The sequence below is a fragment of the Chiloscyllium punctatum genome, unplaced genomic scaffold (genome assembly GCF_047496795.1).
Source record: "Chiloscyllium punctatum isolate Juve2018m unplaced genomic scaffold, sChiPun1.3 scaffold_791, whole genome shotgun sequence".
Classification (NCBI taxonomy): domain Eukaryota; kingdom Metazoa; phylum Chordata; class Chondrichthyes; order Orectolobiformes; family Hemiscylliidae; genus Chiloscyllium; species Chiloscyllium punctatum.
The window spans coordinates 53,617-69,358 of record NW_027310525.1 but is presented as its reverse complement, the minus strand read 5'-3'; the positions used below and the strand labels follow the sequence as shown (position 1 = coordinate 69,358).

Here is a 15,742-nt window from a genome sequence, read left to right as displayed (position 1 = left end):
CCTCTGTATCTAACCCCGTGCTGTCCCTGTCCCTGGGAGCGGGGGTTTCCAGTGTACAGGGAGTTGGTTCCTGGGCAGTATTTAAATCAGTGTTATCTTTCCGTTGTAGCCTACCGTTTCCCCCACCCAATGGACCAGGGAATACTCGATGGTTTGTTCACTCTCTTGCTGCAGTATGTGAATGAGGTATGTTGTGATCCTGGTCTGGGACACACACAGACTCATGTATACAGTTGCGTGCACAATCTCACCCACTGTCATCTATGTACATATGTGTGCATAGTCTCTCACACTCACACATACTCACACACTGTCACATACATACGCAGAATCTCTCTTGCACGTGCACACATTCTCATTCTCACACACACACACACACAGAGTCCACTGATGTGCATATATGTTTTCCTGTCTTTCACACACACTAATATGTCTCTCTCACAATCTCTGACACCTAGTGCCTGACCCACCGTGCTCCTCGACACACGTACACGTGCAGTCAATCCCTGACACAGGAAATCTCTGTCAGAGACGTCTCGCCAGCCTCCGAGACTCCATTTTCCTGGGTGTCTGTGTCTGTCTGTCCTCCTGTCTTACAGCAGTGAGCAGAGGGGTAAATGCATGGGGGGGGGATTTGGGAGCTGAGCGTGAAGGTGTTCATGAAATGGTTTCGAGAGAGTGGTGCTGGAAAAGCGCCGCCGATCAGGCAGCATCCGTGGAGCAGGAGAATGGATGGTTCAGGCCAGAGCACTTCATCAGGAATGAGGCTGGGAGCCTCCGGGGTGGAGAGACCAATCTGAGGGGAAGTGGGTTGGAGCTGGGGGACAAGGTAGCTGAGAGTTGGTGCCAGCCCGGGGAATGGCGGGCCGGTGAGAGTTTAGCCTTCCTTGTGAGAGGCTTTGATTGGAGGAGCGAGGGTTCAGCTCCCCAGTCTGGGCCTGTGTTACCGTCGGGGACTGAGAGAGTGAGGAGAGTCCTTGCTGAGGTGTTGAAGACTGACAGTGGGATCTGAATGAGACCAAGTCTTCACTCTGAAGGTCTCCCCCAGAAAGCTGTGGAGGCCTAAGTCAGTGTGTACAGCAGTGTACCGAAGGAAGAAACGTCTCGGGGGGTTGGGGGGGGGGGGGGGGGGGTATCGCGACACGGCAGGAGTGTTAACGTTCCAATAGAGCGTCAGCTGCCGTCTCGTTAAATGTTAGAGCATGTTCACTTCAGTCGGCCACACATCCTCCCTCACCAATTGCCTCTGCCTCTCTCTCTCTCTCCATCTCTCCCTTTCTCTCCCTCCCTCCCTCCCCTCCCTCTCCCTCCCTCTCTCCCCTCCCTCTCTCCTCTCCCCACATCCCTATCCATTTCCTCTCTCCCGTACCTCTCTCTCTCCCTCTCTCCCGCCCTCCCCTCCCTCCTTTTCTCTCCCTCCCTCCCTCCTTCTTCCTCTCACTTCCTCTCCCCACCTCCAACTCCCTTTATCTATCCTTCCTCGTCTTCTCCTCTCGGTCTTTCTCCTCTTCTGTTTCCCTCTCGCTCTCTCTTCTCCTCCCCCTCTCTCTCTCTCCCCTCTCTCTCTCTCACCTCTCTCTCTTCCCCTCTCTCTCCCCCCCTCTCTCTCTCCCCCCCTCTCTCTCTCTCTCTCTCTCTCCCCCTCTCTTCTCCCCCCCTCTCTCTCCCCCCCCTCTCTCTCTCCCCCCCCTCTCTCTCTCCCCCCCCTCTCTCTCTCCCCCCCCCTCTCTCTCTCCCTCCCCCCCCTCTCTCTCTCTCTTCCCCCCCCCCCCCTCTCTCGGTGACAGGGAGAGCCCTCGATGCTGCGAGACTTTGCCGATTCTGAATTGTGGAACACTGCCTGGTATTGCCTGGCCCGAGTGCTACGTCTCAGCCCAGACCCGACCAATCATGGAAGGGGAGACTCCGCGACCTGGGCAACCGAGCCCAGCTCCAGACTGGAGCCTACTCTCTCCCTCAGGTCAGCTGGTATTGCTCATTTACACTGCATCGTCTCCATGTTTATTCTCACACTGCTCTTTCTCTCTGACCGTGCCCCCCCCCTCTCTCTGCCTGTCTCCCGCGCCCTCTCTCTCTGCCTGTCTCCCACCCTCTCTGCCTGTCCCTCTCCCTCCCTCTCTGCCTGTCCCCCCCGCCTGTCCCCCTCTCACTCTGCCTGTCTCCGCGCCCCTCTCTCTCTGACCGCGCCCCCCCTCTCTCTGCCTGTCTCCGCGCCCTCTCTCTCTGCCTGTCTCCCACTCTCTCTCTGCCTGTCTCCCACCCTCTCTGCCTGTCCCTCTCCCTCCCTCTCTGCCTGTCTCCCCCCCACCTGTCCCCCCTCTCTCTCTGCCTGTCTCCGCGCCCTCTCTCTCTGCCTGTCTCCCCCTCTCACTCTGCCTGTCTCCCACCCTCTCTGCCTGTCCCTCTCCCTCCCTCTCTGCCTGTTCCCCCCGCCTGTCCCCCCCCTCTCTCTGCCTGTCTCCGCGCCCTCTCTCTCTGCCTGTCTCCCACCTCTCTCTCTGCCTGTCTCCCCCCCTCTCTGCCTGTCCCTCTCCCTCCCTCTCTGCCTGCTCCCCCCCCCACCCTGTCCTCCCCCCTCCTCTGCCTGTCGCTCTCCCTCCCTCTCTGCCTGTTCCCCCCCCCACCGCCTGTCCCCCCTCTGTCCTGCCTGCCCCCTCTCTGCCTGTACCCCCTCTCTCTGCCTGTCCCCCCTACCCATCCCCAATCTCTCTCTGCCTGTCCCCCTCTCTCTCTGCTGTCTCCACCCGCCTGTCTCCTCCTGTCTCTGCCTGTTCCCCCTCTCCCTCTGCTTGTCATTTCCTCTCCTCTGCCTGTCCCCCCCGCCTGTTCCCCCCATCTCTGCCTGTCCCTTCTCTCTCTGCCTGTCCTCCCTTCTCTCTCTGCCTGTCCTCCCTTCTCTCTCTGCCTGTTCCACCCCTCTCCCTCTGCCTGTCCCCACTTCTCTTTGCCTGTCCCCTCCCTCTCTCTGCCTGTCCCCCCCTCTCTCTGCCGGTCCCCACTCCCTCTCTCTGCCTGTCCCCACTCCCTCTCTCTGCCTGTCCCCACTCCCTCTCTCTGCCTGTCCCCCACTCCCTCTCTCTGCCTGTCCCCACTCCCTCTCTCTGCCTGTCCCCCCCTCTCTGCCTGTCCTCCCCCTCTCTCTGTCTGTCCTCCCCCCTCTCTCTGCCTGTCCACCCCTCCTCTCTGCCTGTTTCTCTGCCTGTCTCCCCCTCTCTCTGCCTGTCCCCCCTCCCTCTGCCTGTCCTCCTTCCTCTCTCTGCCTGTCCTCCTTCATCTCTCAGCCTGTCCTCCCCCTCACTCTGCCTGTCCCCCTCTCTCTCTGCCTGTCCCCCTCTCTCTCTGCCTGTCCCCCCTCTCTCTCTGCCTGTCCCCCCGCCTGTCCTCCACCTCTCTCTGCCTGTCCTCCCCCTCTCTCTGCCTGTCCTCCCCTCTCTCTCTGCCTGTCTTCCCCCTCTCCCTCTGCCTGTCCTCCCCCCTCCTTGTCTGCCCCCCTCCCCTCTTTGCCTGTCCCGCCCTCTCTCTGACTGTCCCCCCTCTCTCTGTCTGTCTCGCCTCACTCTCTCTGGCTGTCCCCCCTCTCTCTGCCTGTCTCCCCCCCCTCTCTCTCTGCCTGTCTCCACCCTCTCTCTGCCTGTCTCCCCCTCTGCCTGTCCCCCTCCCCTCTCTGCCTGTCCCCCTCCCCTCTGCCTGTCCCCCTCCCCTCTGCCTGTCCCCCTCCCCTCTGCCTGTCATCCCCCTTCTCTCTCTGCCTGTCTTCCCCTCTCTCTCTCTGCCTGTCTTCCCCTCTCTCTCTCTGCCTGTCTTAGCCTCTCTCTCTCTGCCTGTTCCCCCCCTCTGCATGTCCCCGCCACCCTCTCTGCCTGTCCCCACCACCCTCTCTGCCTGCCCCCCCACTCTTTCTCTGTCTGTCCCCCCCTTCTCTCTCTGCCTGTCCCCCCCTCTCTGCCTCTCTCTCTGCCTGTCCCCGCCTCTCTCTCTGCCTGTCCTTCCTTCTCTCTCTGCCTGTTCCCCCCCCGCCTGTCTTCCCCTGTCTCTCTCTCTGCCTGTCTTCCCTCCCTCTCTCTGCCTGTCCTTCCTTCTCTCTCTGCCTGTTCCCCCCTCTCTCTGCCTGTCTCCCCCCCTCTCTGTCTGCCCCCCTCTCCGCTCTGCCTGTCCCCCCTCAGCCTGCCCCCCCTCTCTCTAGCTGTCCCCCCCTCTCTCTGCCTGTCTGCCCCTCTCTCTCTGCCTGTCCCAACCTCTCGCCTGCCCCCCCCCCCCTGCCTATCCCCCCCCTGCCTGTCCCCTTCTCTCTGGCTGGTCCCCTCCCCTCTCTGCCTGTCTCCCCTCTCCCTCTCTGCCTGTCTCCCCTCTCTCTCTCTGCCTGTCCCTCCTTCTCTCTGCCTGTTCCCCCTCTCTTTCTGCCTGTTCCACCCTCTCTCTGCCAGTCTTCCCCTCTCTCTCCCTGTCCTCCCGTCTCTCACTGCCTGTTCCCCCCTCTCTCTCTTGATCTGTCCTCCCCTCTCTCTCTGCCTGTCCCTCTCTCTGCCTGTCCTCCCCTCTCCCTCTGCCTGTCTCCCCTTCTCGCTCTATCTGTCCTCCCCTCTCCCTCTGCCTGTCCCCCCTCTCTCTCTCTGCCTGTTCCCCCCCTCTCTCTGCCTGTTCCCCCCCTTCTCTCTGCCTGTCCCCTCCCTCTCTCTGCCTGTCCCCCCTTCTCTCTGCCTGTCCCTTCCCTCTCTCTGCCTGTCCCCTCCTCTCTCTCTGCCTGCCCCCCCGCCTGTCCCCCCCTCTCTCTCTGCCTGTTCCCCCCCCTCTCTCTCTCTGCCTGTCCTCCCCTCTCTCTCTGCCTGTCCTCCCCTCTCTCTCTGCCTGTCCCCTCCTCTCTCTCTGCCTGCCCCCCCGCCTGTCCCCCCCTCTCTCTCTCTGCCTGTTCCCCCCCTCTCTCTCTCTGCCTGTCCTCCCTTCTCGCTCAGCCTGTCCTCCCCTCCCCTCTGCCTGTCATCCCCCTTCTCTCTCTGCCTGTCTTCCCCTCTCTCTCTCTGCCTGTCTTAGCCTCTCTCATTGCCTGTTCCCCCCTCTGCATGTCCCCGCCACCCTCTCTGCCTGTCCTTCCTTCTCTCTCTGCCTGTTCCTCCCCCCTCTGCCTGTCTTCCCCTGTTTCTCTCTCTGCCTGTCTTCCCTCCCTCTCTCTGCCTGTCCTTCCTTCTCTCTCTGCCTGTTCCCCCTCTCTCTGCCTGTCTCCCCCCTCTCTGTCTGCCCCCCTCTCCGCTCTGCCTGTCTCCCCTCAGCCTGCCCCCCCTCTCTCTAGCTGCCCCCCCCTCTCTCTGCCTGTCTGCCCCTCTCTCTCTGCCTGTCCCCACCTCTCGCCTGTCCCCCCCCCCTCTGCCTATCCCCCCTCTGCCTGTCCCCTTCTCTCTGGCTGGTCCCCTCCCCTCTCTGCCTGTCTCCCCTCTCCCTCTCTGCCTATCTCCCCTCTCCCTCTCTGCCTATCTCCCCTCTCTCTCTCTGCCTGTCCCCCCTTCTCTCTGCCTGTTCCCCCCTCTCTCTGCCTGTTCCCCCCCTCTCTCTGCCAGTCTTCCCCTCTCTCTCCCTGTCCTCCCGTCTCTCACTGCCTGTTCCCCCCTCTCTCTCTCTCGATCTGTCCTCCCCTCTCTCTCTGCCTGTCCCTCTCTCTGCCTGTCTCCCCTTCTCGCTCTGTCTGTCCTCCCCTCTCCCTCTGCCTGTCCCCCCTCTCTCTCTCTGCCTGTTCCCCCCCTCTCTCTGCCTGTTCCCCTCCCTCTCTCTGCCTGTCCCCTCCCTCTCTCTGCCTGTCCCCCCTTCTCTCTGCCTGTCCCTTCCCTCTCTCTGCCTGTCCCCTCCTCTCTCTCTGCCTGCCCCCCCGCCTGTCCCCCCCCTCTCTCACTGCCTGTTTCTCCCCCCCTCTCTCTCTCTGCCTGTCCTCCCTTCTCTCTCTGCCTGTCCTCCCCTCTCTCTCTGCCTGTCCTCCCCTCTCTCTCTGCCTGTCCTCCCCTCTCTCTCTGCCTGTCCCCCTCTTTCTCTGCCTGTCCCCCTCTCTCTCTGCCTGTCCACCTCTCTCTCTGCCTGTCTTCCCCTCCTCTCTCTCTGCCTATCCCCCCTCTCCCTCTGCCTGTCCCCCTCCCCCCTCTGCATGTCCCCCTCCCCTCTGCCTGTCCCCCTCCCCTCTCTGCCTGTTCCCCCCTCTCTCTGCCTGTCCCACCCACCTGTCTCCCTCTGCCTGTCCCCCTGCCTGTCCTCCCTTCTCTCTGCCTGTCCTCCCCCTCTCTCTGCCTGTCACCCCTCTCTCTGCCTGTCCCCCCACCTATCTCCCTCTGCCTGTCCTCCCCCCTCTCTCTGCCTGTCCCCCTCTCTGCCTGTCCCCCCTCTCTCTCTGCCTGTTCCCCCCCCACCTGTCCTCCCCTCTCTCTCTGCCTGTCCCCACCTCTCTCTCTGCCTGTCCTTCCTTCTCTCTCTGCCTGTTCCCCCCTCTCTCTGCCTGTCTTCCCCTCTCTCTCTCTCTCTCTCTGCCTGTCTTCCCCCTCTCTCTCTGCCTGTCCTCCCTTCTCCCTCTGCCTGTCCTCCCCTCTGTCTCTCCCTCTGCCTGTCCCCCTCTCTCTCTGCCCGTCTTCCCCTCTCTCTGCCTGTCCTCCCGCCTCTCTCTGCCTGTTCCCCACTCTCTCTCTGCCTGTCCCCGCCTCTCTCTCTGCCTGTCTTCCCCCTCTCTGCCTGTTCCCACCCTCTCTCTGCCTGTACCCCCCTCTCTCTGCCGGTTCCCCCCCCACTGTGCCTGTTCCCATCCCCCCTCTCTGCCTGACCTCCACTGTTTCTCTGCCTGTCCTCCCTTCTCTCTATGCTTGTTCCCCCTCTCTTTGCCGGTTCCCCCCTCTCTCTGCCTGTCCTCCCCTCTCTCTCTGTCTGTCCTCCCCTCTCTCTCTGCCTGCCCCCCTCTCTCTCTGCCTGTCCTCCCCTCTCTGTCTGCCTGTATCCCCTCTCTCTGCCTGTCTCCCTCCACTCCCTCTCTGCCTATCCTCCCCTCTCTATGCCTGTCCCTCCCTCTCTGCCTGTCCCCCTCCCCTCTCTGCCTGTCCCCCTCCCCTCTCTGCCTGTCCCCCTCCCCTCTCTGCCTGTACCCCCCTCTCTGCCTGTCTTCCCATCTCTCTCTGCCTGTCTTCCCCTCTCTCTCTGCCTGTTCCCCTCTCTCTCTCTGCCTGCCCCCCTCTCTCTCTCTGCCTGTCCCCGCCTCTCTCACTCTGCCTGTCCCCGCCTCTCTCGCACTCTGCCTGTCCCCGCCTCTCTCTCTGTCTGTCTTCCTCCTCTCTGCATGTTGCCACCCCCCTCGCTGCCTGTCTCCCCACTCTTTCTTTGCCTGTCCTCCCTTCTCTCTCTGCCTGTCCCCCTCTGCTCGTTCCCCCCTCTCTCTGCCGGTTCCCCCTCTCTCTGCCGGTTCCCCCTCTCTCTGCCTGTCCTCTCCTCTCCCTCTGCCTGTCCCCTCTCTGCCTGTCCCCCTCCCCCCTCTGCCTGTTGCCCGTCTCTCACTGCCTGTTCCCCTCTCTCTCTGCCTGCCCCCGCCACTCTCTCTGCCTCCCCCCCTCTCTCTGCCTGTCTCCCCCCTCTCTGCCTGTCTCCCCCCTCTCTCTGCCTGTCCCCCCTCGCTCTCTCTGCCTGTCCCCCTCGCTCTCTCTGCCTGTCCCCCTCGCTCTCTCTGCCTGTCCTCCCTCTCTCTCTGCCTGTCCCCCCCTCATTCTGCCTGTCCTCCCTCTCTCTCTGCCTGTCCCCCCCTCTCTCTGCCTGTCCCCCCCTCTCATTCTGCCTGTCCTCCCTCTCTCTGCCTGTCCTCCCTCTCTCTCTGCCTGTCCCCCCCCATCTGCCTGCCCCCCCCTCTCATTCTGCCTGTCCTCCCCTCTCATTCTGCCTGTCCTCCCTCTCTCTCTCCCTGTCCCCCCCCCCTCTATGCCTGTCCCCCTCCTCTCATTCTGCCTGTCCTCCCTCTCTCTCTCCCTGTCCCCCCCCTCTCTCTGCCTGTCCCCGCCTCTCTCTCTCTGCCTGTCCCCGCCTCTCTCGCACTCTGCCTGTCCCCGCCTCTCTCTCTGTCTGTCTTCCTCCTCTCTGCATGTTGCCACCCCCCTCGCTGCCTGTCTCCCCACTCTTTCTTTGCCTGTCCTCCCTTCTCTCTCTGCCTGTCCCCCTCTGCTCGTTCCCCCCTCTCTCTGCCGGTTCCCCCTCTCTCTGCCTGTCCTCTCCTCTCCCTCTGCCTGTCCCCTCTCTGCCTGTCCCCCTCCCCCCTCTGCCTGTTGCCCGTCTCTCACTGCCTGTTCCCCTCTCTCTCTGCCTGCCCCCGCCACTCTCTCTGCCTCCCCCCCTCTCTCTGCCTGTCTCCCCCCTCTCTCTCAGCCTGTCTCCCCCCTCTCTGCCTGTCTCCCCCCTCTCTCTGCCTGTCCTCCCCCCTCTCTCTGCCTCTCCTCCCCTCCTCCCTCTGCCTGTCCCCGCCTCTCCCTCTGCCTGTCCCCTCTCTCTCTGCCTGTCCCCTCTCTCTCTGCCTGTCCCCCTCTTCTCTCTCTGCCTGTCCCCTCTTCTCTCTCTGCCTGTCCCCTCTTCTCTCTCTGCCTGTCCCCCCTCTCTCTCTGCCTGTCCCCCCTCTCTCTCTGCCTGCCCCGCCTCTCTCTCTGCCTGCCTCCCCTCCTCTCTCTGCCTGTCTCCCCCCTCTCTCTACCTGTCCCCCTCTCTGCCTGTCCCCGTCCCCTTTCTGCCTGTCCCCGTCCCCTTTCTGCCTGTCCCCGTCCCCTTTCTGCCTGTCCCCCTCCCCTCTGCCTATCCGCTCCTCTGCCTGTCCCCCTCTCTCTCTGCCTGTCTTCCCCTCTATCACTGCCTGTCCCCCCCCCCTCCCTCTGCCTGTCCCCGCCTCCCTCTCTGCCTGTCCCCCCTTCTCTCTCTGCCGGTTCCACAATCTCTCTGACTGTCCCCCCGTCTCTCTGTTTTTCCCCTCTCTCTGCCTGTCCCCACCCACCTGTTCCCCCCTCTGCCTGTCCGCCCGCCTGCCCACCTCTCTCTCTGCCTGTACTCCCCCTCTCTCTGCCTGTCCTCCCCTCTCTCTCTCCCTGTCCCCCCTCTCTCTGCCTGTTCCCCCCCTCTCCCTCTGCCTGTCCCCCTCCCCCTCTCTCTCTGCCTGTCCCCCTCCCCTCTCTCTCTGCCTGTCCTCCCCCTCTCTCTGCCTGTCCTCCCCTCTCTCTCTCTCCCTGTCCCCCCCTCTCTCTGCCTGTTCCCCCCTCTCCCTCTGCCTGTCCCCCTCCCCTCTCTCTCTGCCTGTCCTCCCCCTCTCTCTGCCTGTCCTCCTCTCTCTCTCTCCCTGTCCCCCCCTCTCTCTGCCTGTTCCCCCCTCTCCCTCTGCCTGTCTCCCTCCCCTCTCTCTCTCTGCCTGTCCCCCTCCCCTCTCTCTCTGCCTGTCCTCTCCTCTCTCTGCCTGTCCCCCTCCCTCTGACTGTTCCCCCTCTCCCTCTGACTGTTCCCCCTCTCCCTCTGACTGTCCCCCTCCCCTCTGACTGTCCCCCATCTCTCTCTGCCTGTCCTCCCCTCTCCCTCCGCCTGTCCTCCCCTCTCCCTCCGCCTGTCCTCCCCTCTCCCTCTGCCTGTCCCCCTCCCCTCTCCGCCTGTCTCCCCTCTCTCTGCCTGTCTTCCCCTCTCTCTCTGCCTGTATTTCCCCCCTCTCTCTGCCTGTCCCCGCCCCCCTCTCTCTGCCTGTCCCCGCCCCTCTCTCTGCCTGTCTTCCCCCCCTCTGCCTGTTCCCACCCTCCTCTCTGCCTGTCCCCCAACTCTTTCTCTGCCTGTGCTCCCTTCTCTCTATGCCTGTCCCCCCCACTGCCGATTCCCCCCTCTCTCTGCCGGTTTCCCCCTCTACCTGTCCCTCTCTGTCTCTGCCTGTCCCCCCTCTCTGCCTGTCCCCCTCCTCCTTTGCCCGTTCCCCCTCCTCTCTCTGACTGTCCCCTCTTCTCTCTCTGACTGTCCCCCCGCCTGCCCCCCCCACTTCCTGTCCCCCCTCCTGCCTATCCACACCCTCTCTCTCTCTGCTTGTTCCCGCCTTCTCTCTCTGCCTGTCTTCCCCCCTCTCTCTCTGCCTGTCTTCCCCCCCTCTGCCTGTTCCCACCCCCCTCTCTGCCTGTCCCCCAACTCTTTCTCTGCCTGTCCTCCCTTCTCTCTATGCCTGTCCCCCCACTGCTGGTTCCCCCCCCCCTCTCTGCCGGTTCCCCCCTCTCTCTGCCTGTCCCCCTCGCTCTCTCTGCCTGTCCCCCTCGCTCTCTCTGCCTGTCCCCCTCGCTCTCTCTGTCTGTCCCCCCTCTCGTTCTGCCTGTCCCCCCCTCTCTCTCTGCCTGTCCCCCTCGCTCTCTCTGCCTGTCCTCCCTCTCTCTCTGCCTGTCCCCCCCTCATTCTGCCTGTCCTCCCTCTCTCTCTGCCTGTCCCCCCCTCTCTCTGCCTGTCCCCCTCCCCTCTCTCTCTGCCTGTCCTCTCCTCTCTCTGCCTGTCCCCCCTCTCTCTGCCTGTTCCCCCTCTCCCTCTGACTGTCCCCCTCCCCTCTGACTGTCCCCCATCTCTCTCTGCCTGTCCTCCCCTCTCCCTCCGCCTGTCCTCCCCTCTCCCTCCGCCTGTCCTCCCCTTCTCCCTCCGCCTGTCCCCCTCCACTCTCCGCCTGTCTTCCCTCTCTCTGCCTGTCTTCCCCTCTCTCTCTGCCTGTATTTCCCCCCTCTCTCTGCCTGTCCCCGCCCCCCTCTCTCTCTCTGCCTGTCCCCGCGCCTCTCTCTGCCTGTCTTCCCCCCCTCTGCCTGTTCCCACCCTCCTCTCTGCCTGTCCCCCAACTCTTTCTCTGCCTGTGCTCCCTTCTCTCCATGCCTGTCCCCCCACTGCCGATTCCCCCCTCTCTCTGCCGGTTTCCCCCTCTACCTGTCCCTCTCTGTCTCTGCCTGTCCCCCCTCTCTGCCTGTCCCCCTCCTCCTTTGCCTGTTCCCCCTCCCTCTCTCTGACTGTCCCCTCTTCTCTCTCTGACGGTCCCCCCGCCTGCCCCCCCGCCTGCCCCCCCCACTTCCTGTCCCCCCTCCTGCCTATCCACACCCTCTCTCTCTCTGCTTGTTCCCGCCTTCTCTCTCTGCCTGTCTTCCCCCCTCTCTCTCTGCCTGTCTTCCCCCCCTCTGCCTGTTCCCACCCCCCTCTCTGCCTGTCCCCCAACTCTTTCTCTGCCTGTCCTCCCTTCTCTCTATGCCTGTCCCCCCACTGCCGGTTCCCCCCCCTCTCTGCCTGTCCCCCCCTCTCTCTGCCTGTCCCCCTCGCTCTCTCTGCCTGTCCCCCTCGCTCTCTCTGCCTGTCCCCCCTCTCGTTCTGCCTGTCCCCCTCGCTCTCTCTGCCTGTCCCCCCTCTCGTTCTGCCTGTCCCCCTCTCTCTCTCTGCCTGTCCTCCATCTCTCTCTGCCTGTCCCCCCCTCATTCTGCCTGTCCTCCCTCTCTCTCTGCCTGTCCCCCCCTCTCTCTGCCTGTCCCCCCCCCTCTCATTCTGCCTGTCCTCCCTCTCTCTGCCTGTCCTCCCTCTCTCTCTGCCTGTCCCCCCCCTCTATCTGCCTGCCCCCCCCTCTCATTCTGCCTGTCCTCCCTCTCTCTCTCCCTGTCCCCCCACCTCTATGCCTGTCCCCCCCCTCTCATTCTGCCTGTCCTCCCTCTCTCTCTCCCTGTCCCCCCCCCTCTCTCTGCCTGTCCCCCCCCTCTCATTCTGCCTGTCCTCCCTCTCTCTCTCCCTGTCCCCCCCCCCTCTATGCCTGTCCCCCTCCACTCATTCTGCCTGTCCTCCCTCTCTCTCTGTCTATCCCCCCTCTCTCTGCCTGTCCCCCCCTCTCTCTGCCTGTCCCCGCCCCGACCCCGTGCCTGTCACACCCCTCCCTTTTCCTGTGCTCCCACCAGCTCTGCCTTTCCCCGACCCCCACCCGTCTCCTTATGTATGTCTCTCTCTCTCTGATTTTTCTCTCTTTCTCTCTATCCCCGCCCCTCACTGGCTCACTCACTCACTCTCTCTCTGAACCCTGACCAGCAAAAGTCTCATTCCCAACTGTATCTCTCTCCCATCTTTCTCTTTTCCCCCATTATCCTGCCTCCTGGCATTTTTATTCTCTCTATCCCATATGCTCTCCCTAACTCATACATCTCTCTCTCCCTCACACTCAGCTTCTCTGGTAAGTGTTCTCCCACACACTCTTGCACACTCTCGCTCTCTCCTCCCTCACACTCTCACCTTCTCTGGTACGTGTTCTCTCCCCCTCTCCCTCACTTCCCGTTCACAAACGTCTTTGGTTGCGCTGTCTCACATGTTGTCACTTGGCCTGTGTCACTCACATACTCCCCGTCTGTCTCCCCATCAGGTATTGTAACCTTCCTGGGACTAGCTACTGTGGTGTTCTCTGCTGTCCCGTCCCAGTGCCTGCCGATCCTGGTCAGTCCACACAGTGTTACCCCTCTGATACTACACCAGTTACTGTCTGACACCTTCCTCAATCACCTGGATCACAGGTCAGTATCCCAGCTCCCCCTACACTGTCCCGTCCCAGTACCTGCCGATCCTGGTCAGTCCACACAGTGTTACCCCTCTGATACTACACCAGTTACTGTCTGACACCTTCCCCCATCACCTGGATCACAGGGCAGTATCCCAGCTCCCCCTACACTGTCCCGCCCCAGTACCTGCCGATCCTGGCCAGTCCACACAGTGTTACCCCTCTGATACTACACCAGTTACTGTCTGACACCTTCCCCCATCACCTGGATCACAGGTCAGTATCCCAGCTCCCCCTACACTGTCCCGTCCCAGTACCTGCCGATCCTGGCCAACCCACACAGTGTTACCCCTCTGATACTACACCAGTTACTGTCTGACACCTTCCCCCATCACCTGGATCACAGGTCAGTATCCCAGCTCCCCCTACACTGTCCCGTCCCAGTACCTGCCGATCCTGGCCAACCCACACAGTGTTACCCCTCTGATACTACACCAGTTACTGTCTGACACCTTCCCCCATCACCTGGATCACAGGGCAGTATCCCAGCTCTCCCTACACTGTCCCGCTCCAGTACCTGCCGATCCTGGTCAGTCCACACAGTGTTACCCCTCTGATACTACACCAGTTACTGTCTGACACCTTCCCCCATCACCTGGATCACAGGGCAGTATCCCAGCTCCCCCTACACTGTCCCGTCCCAGTACCTGCCGATCCTGGCCAACCCACACAGTGTTACCCCTCTGATACTACACCAGTTACTGTCTGACACCTTCCCCCATCACCTGGATCACAGGTCAGTATCCCAGCTCCCCCTACACTGTCCCGTCCCAGTACCTGCCGATCCTGGCCAACCCACACAGTGTTACCCCTCTGATACTACACCAGTTACTGTCTGACACCTTCCTCAATCACCTGGATCACAGGGCAGTATCCCAGCTCCCCCGACACTGTCCCGTCCCAGTACCTGCCGATCCTGGTCAGTCCACACAGTGTTACCCCTCTGATACTACACCAGTTACTGTCTGACACCTTCCCCCATCACCTGGATCACAGAGCAGTATCCCAGCTCCCCCTACACTGTCCCGTCCCAGTACCTGCCGATCCTGGCCAACCCACACAGTGTTACCCCTCTGATACTACACCAGTTACTGTCTGACACCTTCCCCCATCACCTGGATCACAGGGCAGTATCCCAGCTCTCCCTACACTGTCCCGCCCCAGTACCTGCCGATCCTGGCCAGTCCACACAGTGTTACCCCTCTGATACTACACCAGTTACTGTCTGACACCTTCCTCAATCACCTGGATCACAGGGCAGTATCCCAGCTCTCCCTACACTGTCCCGCCCCAGTACCTGCCGATCCTGGTCAGTCCACACAGTGTTACCCCTCTGATACTACACCAGTTACTGTCTGACACCTTCCTCAATCACCTGGATCACAGAGCAGTATCCCAGCTCCCCCGACACTGTCCCGCTCCAGTACCTGCCGATCCTGGTCAGTCCACACAGTGTTACCCCTCTGATACTACACCAGTTACTGTCTGACACCTTCCTCAATCACCTGGATCACAGGTCAGTATCCCAGCTCCCCCGACACTGTCCCGTCCCAGTACCTGCCGATCCTGGTCAGTCCACACAGTGTTACCCCTCTGATACTACACCAGTTACTGTCTGACACCTTCCTCAATCACCTGGATCACAGGTCAGTATCCCAGCTCCCCCGACACTGTCCCGTCCCAGTACCTGCCGATCCTGGTCAGTCCACACAGTGTTACCCCTCTGATACTACACCAGTTACTGTCTGACACCTTCCCCCATCACCTGGATCACAGGTCAGTATCCCAGCTCCCCCTACACTGTCCCGCCCCAGTACCTGCCGATCCTGGTCAGTCCACACAGTGTTACCCCTCTGATACTACACCAGTTACTGTCTGACACCTTCCCCCATCACCTGGATCACAGGTCAGTATCCCAGCTCCCCCGACACTGTCCCGCCCCAGTACCTGCCGATCCTGGTCAGTCCACACAGTGTTACCCCTCTGATACTACACCAGTTACTGTCTGACACCTTCCTCAATCACCTGGATCACAGGTCAGTATCCCAGCTCCCCCTACACTGTCCCGCCCCAGTACCTGCCGATCCTGGTCAGTCCACACAGTGTTACCCCTCTGATACTACACCAGTTACTGTCTGACACCTTCCCCCATCACCTGGATCACAGGGCAGTATCCCAGCTTCCCCTACACTGTCCCGTCCCAGTACCTGCCGATCCTGGCCAACCCACACAGTGTTACCCCTCTGATACTACACCAGTTACTGTCTGACACCTTCCCCCATCACCTGGATCACAGGTCAGTATCCCAGCTCCCCCTACACTGTCCCGCCCCAGTACCTGCCGATCCTGGTCAGTCCACACAGTGTTACCCCTCTGATACTACACCAGTTACTGTCTGACACCTTCCCCCATCACCTGGATCACAGGGCAGTATCCCAGCTCCCCCTGCAATGTCCCGTCCCAGTACCTGCCGATCCTGGTCAGTCCACACAGTGTTACCCCTCTGATACTACACCAGTTACTGTCTGACACCTTCCTCAATCACCTGGATCACAGAGCAGTATCCCAGCTCCCCCGACACTGTCCCGCTCCAGTACCTGCCGATCCTGGTCAGTCCACACAGTGTTACCCCTCTGATACTACACCAGTTACTGTCTGACACCTTCCCCCATCACCTGGATCACAGGGCAGTATCCCAGCTCCCCCGACACTGTCCCGCTCCAGTACCTGCCGATCCTGGTCAGTCCACACAGTGTTACCCCTCTGATACTACACCAGTTACTGTCTGACACCTTCCCCCATCACCTGGATCACAGAGCAGTATCCCAGCTCCCCCGACACTGTCCCGCTCCAGTACCTGCCGATCCTGGTCAGTCCACACAGTGTTACCCCTCTGATACTACACCAGTTACTGTCTGACACCTTCCCCCATTCCCTGGATCACAGGGCAGTATCCCAGCTCCCCCGACACTGTCCCGTCCCAGTACCTGCCGATCCTGGCCAACCCACACAGTGTTACCCCTCTGATACTACACCAGTTACTGTCTGACACCTTCCCCCATCACCTGGATCACAGGGCAGTATCCCAGCTCCCCCTGCAATGTCCCGTCCCAGTACCTGCCGATCCTGGTCAGTCCACACAGTGTTACCCCTCTGATACTACACCAGTTACTGTCTGACACCTTCCCC

General features: G+C 61.9%; 1 long non-coding RNA gene across 1 annotated transcript; it reads left to right on the top strand.

Annotated features, from left to right (window-relative positions):
• Positions 1-107: 107 nt before the first annotated feature.
• LOC140473961 (uncharacterized) lies at positions 108-12,631 on the top strand. The gene is made up of 3 exons (XR_011958740.1): positions 108-186; positions 1,788-1,960; positions 12,362-12,631. It is a non-coding gene; the product is annotated as an uncharacterized lncRNA (long non-coding RNA).
• The last annotated feature ends 3,111 nt before the right edge of the window (positions 12,632-15,742 follow it).